Source organism: Salmo trutta, chromosome 31 (assembly GCF_901001165.1).
Source record: "Salmo trutta chromosome 31, fSalTru1.1, whole genome shotgun sequence".
In the NCBI taxonomy this organism is placed as follows: Eukaryota; Metazoa; Chordata; class Actinopteri; order Salmoniformes; family Salmonidae; genus Salmo; species Salmo trutta.
The window spans coordinates 4,156,703-4,172,408 of record NC_042987.1 but is presented as its reverse complement, the minus strand read 5'-3'; the positions used below and the strand labels follow the sequence as shown (position 1 = coordinate 4,172,408).

General features: G+C 39.8%; 1 protein-coding gene across 8 annotated transcripts in view; it reads right to left on the bottom strand.

Annotated features, from left to right (window-relative positions):
• Window positions 1-15,706, bottom strand: part of LOC115169368 (transcriptional repressor p66-alpha) — a 74,388-nt gene that overhangs the window by 5,198 nt on the left and 53,484 nt on the right. The gene's annotated exons all lie outside the window — the stretch shown is intronic.

Here is a 15,706-nt window from a genome sequence, read left to right as displayed (position 1 = left end):
GCGTGTGTGTTCTAATTTATAATTATATAAATTATCATATTTGAGGTAAATTCACCATAACCACATTTGACCATCCTTTTCAGTGAAAAGAAATAGAGATTGGTAGTTGTGCCATTTTTAAGATTAGTCAAGTGTGAACCACATCTAGTGGGCACCAGCTGATCAAAACCAGAATGTTGCAAAGAACTTCATGCATTTCATCTTTCATGAACAAGAGCCGTTTTCACATGCACATTCAATGCACTTATCATCAAATGAGTACTACTACTACTACTACTACTATTAGAGCTTCCTCTCCAACTTCACTAAATTATTGCTAGTAGTTGCTAAAATGATGTATCCAACGTTAAAAGGGAAAATCCACACCCAACAAATGTTAGTATTTTTTCCCCATTAGTCCACTGATACAGTTCTAAAATGTTTTGCATGTCAGCAGTCAAGTTTTCGAGATACTGAACTTTCAAGAACAAAAGTGTCACCTGGCACGTCATAAGTACTTTCGTCCTCCATAAAAGATTTTTGCTATGGAGTTTAAAAAGTTTTACTTTAATATTTAAAGTAAAGCAGTTACATATAGTCAAAGTTAAATTTAGTAAAATAATTGGTCTGATTACTTTGATAGACTACTTTATCAAACTTTATAACTTTGACATGTGGGGCAGTTAGATCACAAAAATGTCTAAACAACAATTGAAAGAAGAAAGACAAAAGTGATCTTCTGTCAGAAGATGGCAAGAAAGGGCACGATGTGGACAACATCCTTAGGAAAGCAAAGCAACAATCATATTCATGCTGTGGGTTTCAGATAAATAGATACACCATACACTTTTGTAAAGCGTTCAGTGTAAATTAAGTTTGATTTTAGTTGAATGATGATGTAATGACTGGAAAGTATTAGGCTATTATTTTGGGAGAGAAATATGATGGTGCATCTGGTGATGACAGCTCATTAAAAGTATTTTTGTGTTAGTTGAAGAACTATGTAGAATAGGTTCGTATGTAGACCTACTGATAACTAGCTATAATTCTATCTAATAAATAACTTCTTTAATCTAATAAATAACCTCTCACAATTACTGAACCACACAACTACTGACCAAAACCACTGACCACAACCACACAACTACTGACCTCACATCTAATCACCACAATTACTGACCACAACCACACAACTACTGACCACAAATCTAATCAATCACCACAATTACTGACCACAACCACAAAACTACTGACCACACATCTACTCACCACAATTACTGACCACAACCACACAACTACTGACCACACAACTACTGACCAACACCACACAACTACTGACCACACATCTAATCACCACAACTACTGACCACAACCACACAACTACTGACCACACATCTAATCACCACAATTACTGACCACACAACCACAAAACTGACCACAACCACAAAACTGACCACAACCACACAACTACTGACCCAACAACTACTGACCACTTCCACACATCTAATCACCACAATTACTGACCACAACCACACAACTACTGACCACACATCTAATCACCACAATTACTGACCACAACCACACAACTACTGACCACACATCTAATCACCACAATTACTGACCACAACCACACAACTACTGACCACACAACTACTGACCTAACCTACTGACCACAACTACTGACCTAACCTATTGACCACAACTACTGACCTAACCTATTGACCACAACTCCTGACCACAACTCCTGACCTAACCTACTGACCACAGCCACACAACTACTGAACCAGACATCAACTGACCACAACTACTGACCCCAACCACACAACTACTGACCCAAACTACTGACCCCAACCACACAACTACTGACCCCAACCACACAACTACTGACCCCAACCACACAACTACTGACCACAACCACTGACCCCAACCGCACAACTACTGACCCCAACCACACAACCACTGACCACAACCACAAAACTGACTGCAACCACAAAACTACTGACCTAACCTACTGACCACAACTACTGAACACAAAGACAAAACTACTGACCACACAACTACTACTGACCAAAGACAAAACTACTGACCTAACCTACTGACCACAACTACTGACCTAACCTATTGACCACAGAAACACAACTACTGACATCAACTACTGAACCAGATATCAACTACTGACCCCAACAACACAACTACTGACCCCAACCACACAACTACTGACCCCAACTACTAACCTCAACCACACAACCACTGACCCCAACCACACAACCACTGACCCCAACCACACAACCACTGACCACAACCACACAACTACTGACCCCAACCACACAACTACTGACCCCAACCACACAACTACTGACCCCAACCACACAACTACTGACCCCAACCACACAACTACCGACCACACAATTATTGACCACAACCACACAACTACTGACCACACATCTAATCACCACAATTACTGCCACAACCACTGACCTCAATCACACAACTACTACTGTAGACACCATTACTACTGTAGACACTACCACTACAATAACTATAACCAGTCACCACCATTACTACTGCAGACACAACCACTACTATAACCAGTCACCACCATTACTACTGCAGACACTACCACTACTATAACTATAACCAGTCACCACCATTACTACTGCAGACACTACCACTACTATAACTATAACCAGTCACCACCATTACTACTGTAGACACTACCACTACTATAACTATAACCAGTCACTACCATTACTACTGCAGACACTACCACTACTATAACTATAATCAGTCACTACATTACTACTGTAGACACTACCACTACTATAACCAGTCACCACCATTACTACTGCAGACACTACCACTACTATAACTATAACCAGTCACTACCATTACTACTGTAGACACTACCACTGCTATAACTATAACCAGTCACCACCATTACTACTGCAGACACTACCACTACTATAACTATAACCAGTCACCACCATTACTACTGCAGACACTACCACTACTATAACCAGTCACCACCATTACTACTGTAGACATTACCACTACTATAACTATAACCAGTCACCACCATTACTACTGTAGACACTACCACTACTATAACTATAACCAGTCACTACCATTACTACTGTAGACACTACCACTACTATAACTATAACCAGTCACCACCACTACTATAACTATAACCAGTCACTACCATTACTACTGTAGACACTACCACTACTATAACCAGTCACCACCATTACTACTGTAGACACTACCACTACAATAACTATAACCCGTCACCACCATTACTACTGCAGACACTACCACTACTATAACTATAACCAGTCACCACCATTACTACTGTAGACACTACCACTACTATAACTATAACCCGTCACCACCATTACTACTGTAGACACTACCACTACTATAACTATAACCAGTCACCACCATTACTACTACAGACACTACTACTACTATAACTAGTCACCACCATTACTACTGCAGACACTACCACTACTATAACCAGTCACTACCATTACTACTGTAGACACTACCACTACTATAACTATAACCAGTCACCACCATTACTACTGTGGACAGTACCACTACTATAACTATAACCAGTCACTACCATTACTACTGTAGACACTACCACTACTATGACTATAACCCGTCACCACCATTACTACTGTAGACACTACCACTACTATAACTATAACCAGTCACCACCATTACTACTACAGACACTACTACTACTACTATAACTAGTCACCACCATTACTACTGCAGACACTACCACTACTATAACCAGTCACTACCATTACTACTGTAGACACTACCACTACTATAACTATAACCAGTCACCATCATTACTACTGTAGACAATACCACTACTATAACTATAACCAACCACCACCATTACTACTGTAGACACTACCACTACTATAACCAGTCACCACCATTACTACTGAAGACACTACCACTACTTTAACCAGTCACCACCATTACTACTGTAGACACTACCACTACTATAACTATAACCAACCACCACCATTACTACTGCAGACACTACCACTACTATAACTAGTCACCACCATTACTACTGCAGACACTACCACTACTATAACCAGTCACTACCATTACTACTGTAGACACTACCACTACTATAACTATAACCAGTCACCACCATTACTACTGCAGACACTACCACGACTATAACCAGTCACCACCATTACTACTGCAGACACTACCACTACTATAACTATAACCAGTCACCACCATTACGACTGTAGACACTACCACTACTATAACTATAACCAGTCACCACCATTACTACTACAGACACTACTACTACTTTAACTATTCACCACCATTACTACTGCAGACACTACCACTACTATAACCAGTCACCACCATTACTACTGCAGACACTACCACTACTATAACTATAACCAGTCACCACCATTACGACTGTAGACACTACCACTACTATAACCAACCACCACCATTACTACTGTAGACACTACCACTACTATAACTATAACCAGTCACCACCATTACTACTGCAGACACTACCACTACTATAACTATAACCAGTCACCACCATTACTACTGCAGACACTACCACTACTATAACTATAACCAGTCACCACCATTACTACTGTAGACACTACCACTACTATAACCAGTCACAACCATTACTACTGCAGACACTACCACTACAATAACTATAAAGAACCACCACCATTACTACTGCAGACACTACCACTACTATAACCAGTCACCACCATTACTACTGCAGACACTACCACTACTATAACTATAACCAGTCACCACCATTACGACTGTAGACACTACCACTACTATAACCAACCACCACCATTACTACTGTAGACACTACCACTACTATAACTATAACCAGTCACCACCATTACTACTGCAGACACTACCACTACTATAACTATAACCAGTCACCACCATTACTACTGCAGACACTACCACTACTATAACTATAACCAGTCACCACCATTACTACTGTAGACACTACCACTACTATAACCAGTCACTACCATTACTACTGCAGACACTACCACTACAATAACTATAAAGAACCACCACCATTACTACTGCAGACACTACCACTACTATAACCAGTCACCACCATTACTACTGCAGACACTACCACTACTATAACTATAACCAACCACCACCATTACTACTGCAGACACTACCACTACTATAACTATAACCAGTCACCACCATTACTACTGTAGACACTACCACTACTATAACCAGTCACCACCATTACTACTGTAGACACTACCACTACTTTAACCAGTCACCACCATTACTACTGTAGACACTACCACTACTATAACTATAACCAGTCACCACCATTACTACTGTAGACACTACCACTACTATAACCAACCACCACCATTACTACTGTAGACACTACCACTACTATAACTATAACCAGTCACCACCATTACTACTGCAGACACTATCACTACTATAACCAGTCACCACCATTACTACTGTAGACACTACCACTACTATAACTATAACTAACCACCACCATTACTACTGTAGACACTACCACTACTATAACCAGTCACCACCATTACTACTGTAGACACTACCACTACTATAACTATAACCAGTCACTACCATTACTACTGCAGACACTACCACTACAATAACTATAAAGAACCACCACCATTACTACTGTAGACACTACCACTACTATAACTATAACCAGTCACCACCATTACTACTGTAGACACTACCACTACTATAACCATAACCAGTCAACACCATTACTACTGTAGACACAACCACTACTATAACTATAACCAACCAACACCATTACTACTGTAGACACTACCACTACTATAACCAGTCACTACCATTACTACTGTAGATACTACCACTACTATAACTATAACCAACCACCACCATTACTACTGCAGACACTACCACTACTATAACTATAACCAGTCAACACCATTACTACTGTAGACACAACCACTACTATAACCAGTCACCACCATTACTACTGTAGACACTACCACTACTATAACTATAACCAACCACCACCATTACTACTGTAGACACTACCACTACTATAACCAGTCACTACCATTACTACTGTAGATACTACCATTACTATAACTATAACCAACCACCACCATTACTACTGCAGACACTACCACTACTATAACTATAACCAGTCACTACCATTACTAATGTCGACACTACCACTACTATAACCAGTCACCACCATTACTACTGTAGACACTACCACTACTATAACCAGTCACTACCATAACTACTGCAGACACTACCACTACTATAACTATAACCAGTCACTAACATTACTACTGCAGACACTACCACTACTATAACTATAACCAGTCACCACCATTACTACTGCAGACACTACCACTACTATAACCGACCACCACCATTACGACTGCAGACACTACCACTACTATAACTATAACCCGTCACCACCATTACTACTGTAGACACTACCACTACTATAACTATAACCAGTCACCACCATTACTACTGCAGACACTACCACTACTATAACTATAACCAGTCACCACCATTACTACTGTAGACACTACCAATACCACTAATATAACCAGTCACTATCATTACTACCGTAGACACTACCACTACTATAACCAACCACCACCATTACTACTGCAGACACTACCACTACTATAACTATAACCAGTCACCACCATTACTACTGCAGACACTACCACTACTATAACTATAACCAGTCACCATCATTACTACTGTAGACACTACCACTACTATAACCAGTCACCACCATTACTACTGCAGACACTACCACTACTATAACTATAACCAGTCACCACCATTACTACTGCAGACACTACCACTACTATAACTATAACCAGTCACCATCATTACTACTGTAGACACTACCACTACTATAACCAGTCACCACCATTACTACTGCAGACACTACCACTACTATAACTATAACCAGTCACCACCACTACTATAACTATAACCAGTCACTACCATTACTACTGCAGACACTACCACTACTATAACTATAACCAGTCACCACCATTACTACTGTAGACACTACCACTACTATAACCAGTCACCACCATTACTACTGTAGACACTACCACTACTTTAACCAGTCACCACCATTACTACTGTAGACACTACCACTACTATAACTATAACCAGTCACTACCATTACTACTGTAGACACTACCACTACTATAACTATAACCAACCACCATCATTACTACTGCAGACACTACCACTAGTATAACCAACCACCACCATTACTACTGTAGACACTACCACTACTATAACTATAACCAGTCACCACCATTACTACTGCAGACACTATCACTACTATTACCAGTCACCACCATTACTACTGTAGACACTACCACTACTATAACTATAACTATAACCAACCACCACCATTACTACTGTAGACACTACCACTACTATAACCAGTCACTACCATTACTACTGTAGATACTACCACTACTATAACTATAACCAGTCAACACCATTACTACTGCAGACACTACCACTACTATAACTATAACCAACCACCACCATTACTACTGTAGACACTACCACTACTATAACCAGTCACTACCATTACTACTGTAGATACTACCACTACTATAACTATAACCAACCACCACCATTACTACTGCAGACACTACCACTACTATAACTATAACCAGTCAACACCATTACTACTGCAGACACTACCACTACTATAACTATAACCAACCACCACCATTACTACTGTAGACACTACCACTACTATAACCAGTCACCACCATTACTACTGTAGACACTACCACTACTATAACTATAACCAACCACCACCATTACTACTGTAGACACTACCACTACTATAACCAGTCACTACCATTACTACTGTAGATACTACCATTACTATAACTATAACCAACCACCACCATTACTACTGCAGACACTACCACTACTATAACTATAACCAGTCACTACCATTACTAATGTCGACACTACCACTACTATAACCAGTCACCACCATTACTACTGTAGACACTACCACTACTATAACCAGTCACTACCATAACTACTGCAGACACTACCACTACTATAACTATAACCAGTCACCACCATTACTACTGCAGACACTACCACTACTATAACCGACCACCACTATTACTACTGCAGACTACCACTACTATAACCAGTCACCACCATTACGACTGCAGACACTACCACTACTATAACTATAACCCGTCACCACCATTACTACTGTAGACACTACCACTACTATAACTATAACCAGTCACCACCATTACTACTGCAGACACTACCACTACTATAACTATAACCAGTCACCACCATTACTACTGTAGACACTACCAATACCACTAATATAACCAGTCACTACCATTACTACCGTAGACACTACCACTACTATAACCAACCACCACCATTACTACTGCAGACACTACCACTACTATAACTATAACCAGTCACCACCATTACTACTGTAGACACAACCACTACTATAACCAGTCACCACCATTACTACTGCAGACACTACCACTACTATAACTATAACCAGTCACCATCATTACTACTGTAGACACTACCACTACTATAACCAGTCACCACCATTACTACTGCAGACACTACCACTACTATAACTATAACCAGTCACCACCATTACTACTGCAGACACTACCACTACTATAACTATAACCAGTCACCATCATTACTACTGTAGACACTACCACTACTATAACCAGTCACCACCATTACTACTGCAGACACTACCACTACTATAACTATAACCAGTCACCACCACTACTATAACTATAACCAGTCACTACCATTACTACTGCAGACACTACCACTACTATAACTATAACCAGTCACCACCATTACTACTGTAGACACTACCACTACTATAACCAGTCACCACCATTACTACTGTAGACACTACCACTACTTTAACCAGTCACCACCATTACTACTGTAGACACTACCACTACTATAACTATAACCAGTCACCACCATTACTACTGTAGACACTACCACTACTATAACTATAACCAACCACCATCATTACTACTGCAGACACTACCACTAGTATAACCAACCACCACCATTACTACTGTAGACACTACCACTACTATAACTATAACCAGTCACCACCATTACTACTGCAGACACTATCACTACTATAACTATAACTATAACCAACCACCACCATTACTACTGTAGACACTACCACTACTATAACCAGTCACTACCATTACTACTGTAGATACTACCACTACTATAACTATAACCAGTCAACACCATTACTACTGCAGACACTACCACTACTATAACTATAACCAACCACCACCATTACTACTGTAGACACTACCACTACTATAACCAGTCACTACCATTACTACTGTAGATACTACCACTACTATAACTATAACCAACCACCACCATTACTACTGCAGACACTACCACTACTATAACTATAACCAGTCAACACCATTACTACTGCAGACACTACCACTACTATAACTATAACCAACCACCACCATTACTACTGTAGACACTACCACTACTATAACCAGTCACCACCATTACTACTGTAGACACTACCACTACTATAACTATAACCAACCACCACCATTACTACTGCAGACACTACCACTACTATAACTATAACCAGTCACCACCATTACTACTGTAGACACTACCACTACTATAACTATAACCAACCACCACCATTACTACTGTAGACACTACCACTACTATAACCAGTCACCACCATTACTACTGTAGACACTACCACTACTATAACCAGTCACTACCATTACTACTGTAGACACTACCACTACTATAACCAGTCACTACAATTAATACTGCAGACACTACCACTACTATAACTATAACCAGTCACCACCATTACTACTGTAGACACTACCACTACTATAACTATAACCAGTCACCACCATTACTACTGCAGACACTACCACTACTATAACCAGTCACCACCATTACTACTGTAGACACTACCACTACTATAACTACAACCAACCACCACCATTATTACTGCAGACACTACCACTACTATAACTATAACCAGTCACTACCATTACTAATGTCGACACTACCACTACTATAACCAGTCACCACCATTACTACTGCAGACACTACCACTACTATAACTATAACCAGTCACTAACATTACTACTGCAGACACTACCACTACTATAACTATAACCAGTCACCACCATTACTACTGCAGACACTACCACTACTATAACCGACCACCACTATTACTACTGCAGACTCTATCACTACTATAACCAGTCACCACCATTACGACTGCAGACACTACCACTACTATAACTATAACCCGTCACCACCATTACTACTGTAGACACTACCAATACCACTACTATAACCAGTCACTACCATTACTACCGTAGACACTACCACTACTATAACCAACCACCACCATTACTACTGCAGACACTACCACTACTATAACTATAACCAGTCACCACCATTACTACTGTAGACACAACCACTACTATAACCAGTCACCACCATTACTACTGCAGACACTACCACTACTATAACCGACCACCACCATTACTACTGCAGACACTACCACTACTATAACTATAACCAACCACCACCATTACTACTGCAGACACTACCACTACTATAACTATAACCAGTCACCATCATTACTACTGTAGACACTACCACTACTATAACCAGTCACCACCATTACTACTGCAGACACTACCACTACTATAACTATAACCAGTCACCACCACTACTATAACTATAACCAGTCACTACCATTACTACTGCAGACACTACCACTACTATAACTATAACCAGTCACCACCATTACTACTGCAGACACTACCACTACTATAACCCATCACTACCATTACTACTGTAGACACCACCACTGCTATAACTATAACCAGTCACTACCATTACTACTACAGACACTACCACTACTATAACTATAACCAGTCACTACCATTACTACTGCAGACACTACCACTACTATAACTATAACCAGTCACTACCATTACTACTGCAGACACTACCACTACTATAACTATAACCAGTCACTACCATTACTACTGTAGACACTACCACTACTATGACTTATTTCAAAACAAGCTAGCAAGCACACATTTTCTTCAGGAAATTAACTTTTCAGTACAGTGCCTTGCAAAAGTATTCATTCCCTTAGCTTTTAACTAATTTTGATGCATTACAACCTGTAATTTAAATGGATTTTTATTTGGATATCATTTAATGGACAGACACAAAATAGTCCAAATTAGTGAAGTGAAACGAAAAAAAAAGACTTGTTTCAAAAAATTCAACAACAACAAAAAAATTGCAAAGTGGTGCGTGCATATGTATTCACCCCATTTGCTATGAAGCCCTTAAATAAGATCTGGTGCAACCAATTACCTTCAGAAGTCACATAATTAGTTAAATTAAGTTCACCTGTGTGTAATCTAAGTGTCACATGATCTCAGTATACAGTTGAAGTCAGATGTTTACATACACCTTAGCCAAATACATTTAAACTCAGTTTTTTACAATTCCTGACATTTAATCCTAGTAAAAATTCCCTGTCTTAGGTGAGTTAGGATCACCACTTTATTTTAAGAACGTGAAATGTCATAATAATAGTACAGTGATTTATTTCAGCTTTTATTTCTTTCATCACATTCCCAGTGGGTCAGAAGTTTACATACACTCAATTAGTATTGGTAGCATTGCCTTCAAATTGTTTAACTTGGGTCAAACATGTTGGGTAGCCTTCCACAAGCTTCCCACAATAAGTTGGCTGAATTTTGGCCCATTCCTCCTGACAGAGCTGGTGTAACAGTCAGGTTTGTAGGCCTCCTTGCTCGCACACGCTTTTTCAGTTCTGTCCACAAATTTGAGGTCAGGGATTTGTTGTCCTGTGATGGCCACTCCAATACCTTGACTTTGTTGTCCTTAAACCATTTTGCCACAACTTTGGAAGTATGCTTGGGGTCATTGTCCATTTGGAAGACCCATTTGTGACCAATCTTTAACTTCCTGACTGAGGTCTTGAAATGTTGCTTCAATATATCCACATGATTTTCATTCTTCATCATGCCATCTATTTTGTGAAGTGCACCAGTCCCTCCTGCAGCAAAGTACCCACACGACATGATGCTGCCACCCCCGTGCTTCACAGTTGGGATGGTGTTCTTCGGATTGCAAGCCTCCCCCTTTTTCCTCCAAACATAATGATGGTCATTATGGCCAAACAGTTATATTTTTGTTTCATCAGACCAGAGGACATTTCTCCAAAAAGTACAATCTTTGTCCCCATGAGCAGTTGCAAACCGTAGTCTGGCATTTTTATGGCAATTTTGGAGCAGTCGCTTCCTCCTTGCTGAGCGGCCTTTCAGGTTATGTCGATATAGGACTCGTTTTACTGTGGATATGGATATTTTTGTACCTGTTTCCTCCATCATCTTCACAAGGTCCTTTGCTGTTGTTCTGGGATTGATTTGCACTTTTCGCACCAAAGTACGTTCAACTCTAGGAGACAGAACGCATCTCCTTCCTGAATGGTATGATAGCTGCGTGGTTCCATGGTGTTTATACTTGTGTACTATTGTTTGCACAGATGAACGTGGTACCTTCAGGCGTTTGGAAATTGCTCCCAAGGATGAACCAGACCTGTGGTGGTCTACAATTATTTCTTCTGAGGTCTTGGCTGATTTCTTTTGATTTTCCCATGATGTCAAGCAAATAGGCCCTGAGATTGAAGGTAGGCCTTGAAATACATTCACAGATACACCTCCAATTGACTCAAATTGACTCAAATTATGTCAATTAGCCTATCAGAAGCTTCTAAAGCCATGATATAATTTTCTGAAATTTTCCAAGCTGTTTAAAGGCTCAGTCAACTTAGTGTATGTACACTTCTGAACCACTGGAATTGTGATACAGTGAATTATAAGTTAAATAATCCGTCTGTAAACAATTGTTGGAAAAATTGTGTCATGCACAAAGTAGATGTCCTAACCAACTTACCAAAACTATAGTTTGTTAACAAGAAATTTGAGGAGTGGTTGGAAAACGAGTTTTATTGACTCCAACCTAAGTGTATGTAAACTTCTGACTTCAACTGTATTGACACCTGTTCTGAAAGGCCCCAGAGTCTGCAACACCACTAAAGGGCACCACCAAGCAAGCGGCACCATGAAGACCAAGGAGCTCTCCAAACAGGTCATGGACAAAGTTGTGGAGAAGTACAGATCAGGGTTGGGTTATAAAAAAATACCTGAAACTTTGAACATCCCACAGAGCACCATTGAATCCGTTATTAAAAAATATAAAGAATATGGCACCACAACAAACCTGCCAAGAGGGCCGCCCACCAAAACTCACAGACCAGGCAAGGAGGGCATTAATCAGAGAGGCAACAAAGAGACCAACGATAACCCTGAAGGAGCTACAAAGCTCCACAGCGGAGATTGGAGTATCTGTCCAATGACCACTTTAAGCCGTACACTCCAAAGAGCTGGGGTTTACGGAAGAGTGGCCAGAAAAAAGCCCTTGCTTAAAGAAAAAAATAAGCAAACACGTTTGGTGTTCACCAAAAGGCATGTGGGAGACTCCCCAAGCACATGGAAGAAGGTACTCTGGTCAGATGAGTCTAAAATTTTGTTTTTTGGCCATCAAAGAAAATGTCTAGCACAAACCCAACACCTCTCATTACACCTTCCCCACAGTGAAGCATGGTGGCAGCATCATGCTGTGGGAATGTTTTTCCATCGGCAGGGACTGAGAAACTGGTCAGAATTGAAGGAATGATGGATGGCACTAAATATATGGAAATCTTGAGGGAACCCTGTTTCAGTCTTCCAGAGATGTGAGACTGGGACAGAGGTTCACCTTCCAGCAGAACAATGACCCTAAGCATTCTGCTGAAGCAACACTCGAGTGGTTTAAGGGGAAACATTTAAATGTATTGGAATGGCCTAGTCAAAGTCCAGACCTCAATCCAATTGGGAATCTGTGGTATGACTTAAAGATTGCTGTACACCAGAGGAACCCATCCAATCTGAAGGAGCTGGAGCAGTTTTGCCTTGAAGAATGGGCAAAAATCCCAGTGGCTAGATGTGCCAAGCTTATAGAGACATACCCAAAGAGACTTGCAGCTGTAATTGCTGCAAAAGGTGTCTCTACAAAGTATTGACTTGGGGGGGGGGGTGAATAATTGTGCACGCTCAAGTTAGTTTTTTTGTCTTATTTCTTATTAGTCTTATTAGTTCACAATAAAAAATATTTTGCATCTTTAAAGTGGTAGGCATGTTGTGTAAATCAAATGATACAAACCCCCCAAAAATCTATTTAAATTCCAGGTTCTAAGGCAACAAAACAGGAAAAATGCCAAGGGGGGTGAATACTTTCGCAAGCCACTGTAAATCACTGTTAGCCTAAAGAGGTTATTTATTAGATTGATAACTAGCTGTAGTTCTGTAGGTCTACATACAAACCTATTCTACATAGTTCTTCAACTTCAACATTTGAACATCTTGGCCATGTTCTGTTATAATCTCCTGGCACAGCCAGAAGAGGACTGGCCACCCCTCATAGCCTGGTTCCTCTCTAGGTTTCTTCCTAGGTTTTGGCCTTTCTAGGGAGTTTTTCCTAGCCACCGTGCTTCTACACCTGCATTGCTTGCTGTTTGGGGTTTTAGGCTAGGTTTCTGTACAGCACTTTGAGATATCAGCTGATGTAAGAAGGGCTATATAAATACATTTGATTTGAACTACCACAAAAACACTTTTAAAGAGCTGCCATCACTAGATGCCCCATCATATTTCCCAAATAATAGCCTACAACTTTCTAATCATTACATCATCATTCAACTAAAAACTGAACGTTTTACAAAATGTAAATTATTTCTCTGAAACCCACAGCATGAATGATTGAGTTACTTTGCTTTCCTGAGAGTGTTGTCCACATAATCCTGCTTTTTATTCCCATCTTCTGACAGAATATTTTTCAATTTTCACCCGCAACAACAGTAGTTTAGACATTTTGTGATTGAACTGCCCCCCAATCAAAAGTAATAAGGTTGACAGTGTGGTCTATCAAAGTAATCAAACCAATTACCAATATTTAACTTTGACAATATCTGACTGCTTGGCTTAACTAAAACACTTAGAATTTCTTCCATTACAACAAAGACAATTTTAAAAGAGTTGTCCCACCAATTGTACTTCATGTACAATTACCATGTAGTTATTATTATTATTTTTCTTAGGAACACTACTCCCCTTACGGCGTTTAAATTAGAAACGCCATTCAAACTTTAAAAATGTACAGACTGGTCTGGAATAGTGTGCTTGCATACAACTTTTTGATACTATCTATACTTATTAAACTACTAAAAACTTCATCCACTTTTATGGGATTTCTTCAATATTCTAAAGCTTCCATTGTGACATCATGACTTCCAACATTCCATTCGCTGTGAATGCAATAATGTAAATTTGGACATAAATCAGAACTTTGACCACTTTCCCAACAAGTTAGACAAAAGGCATTTGAAATCTTCCTCTACTTCTCTTCTATTCAAATCTGAAATTGTAACAAAAATATATCA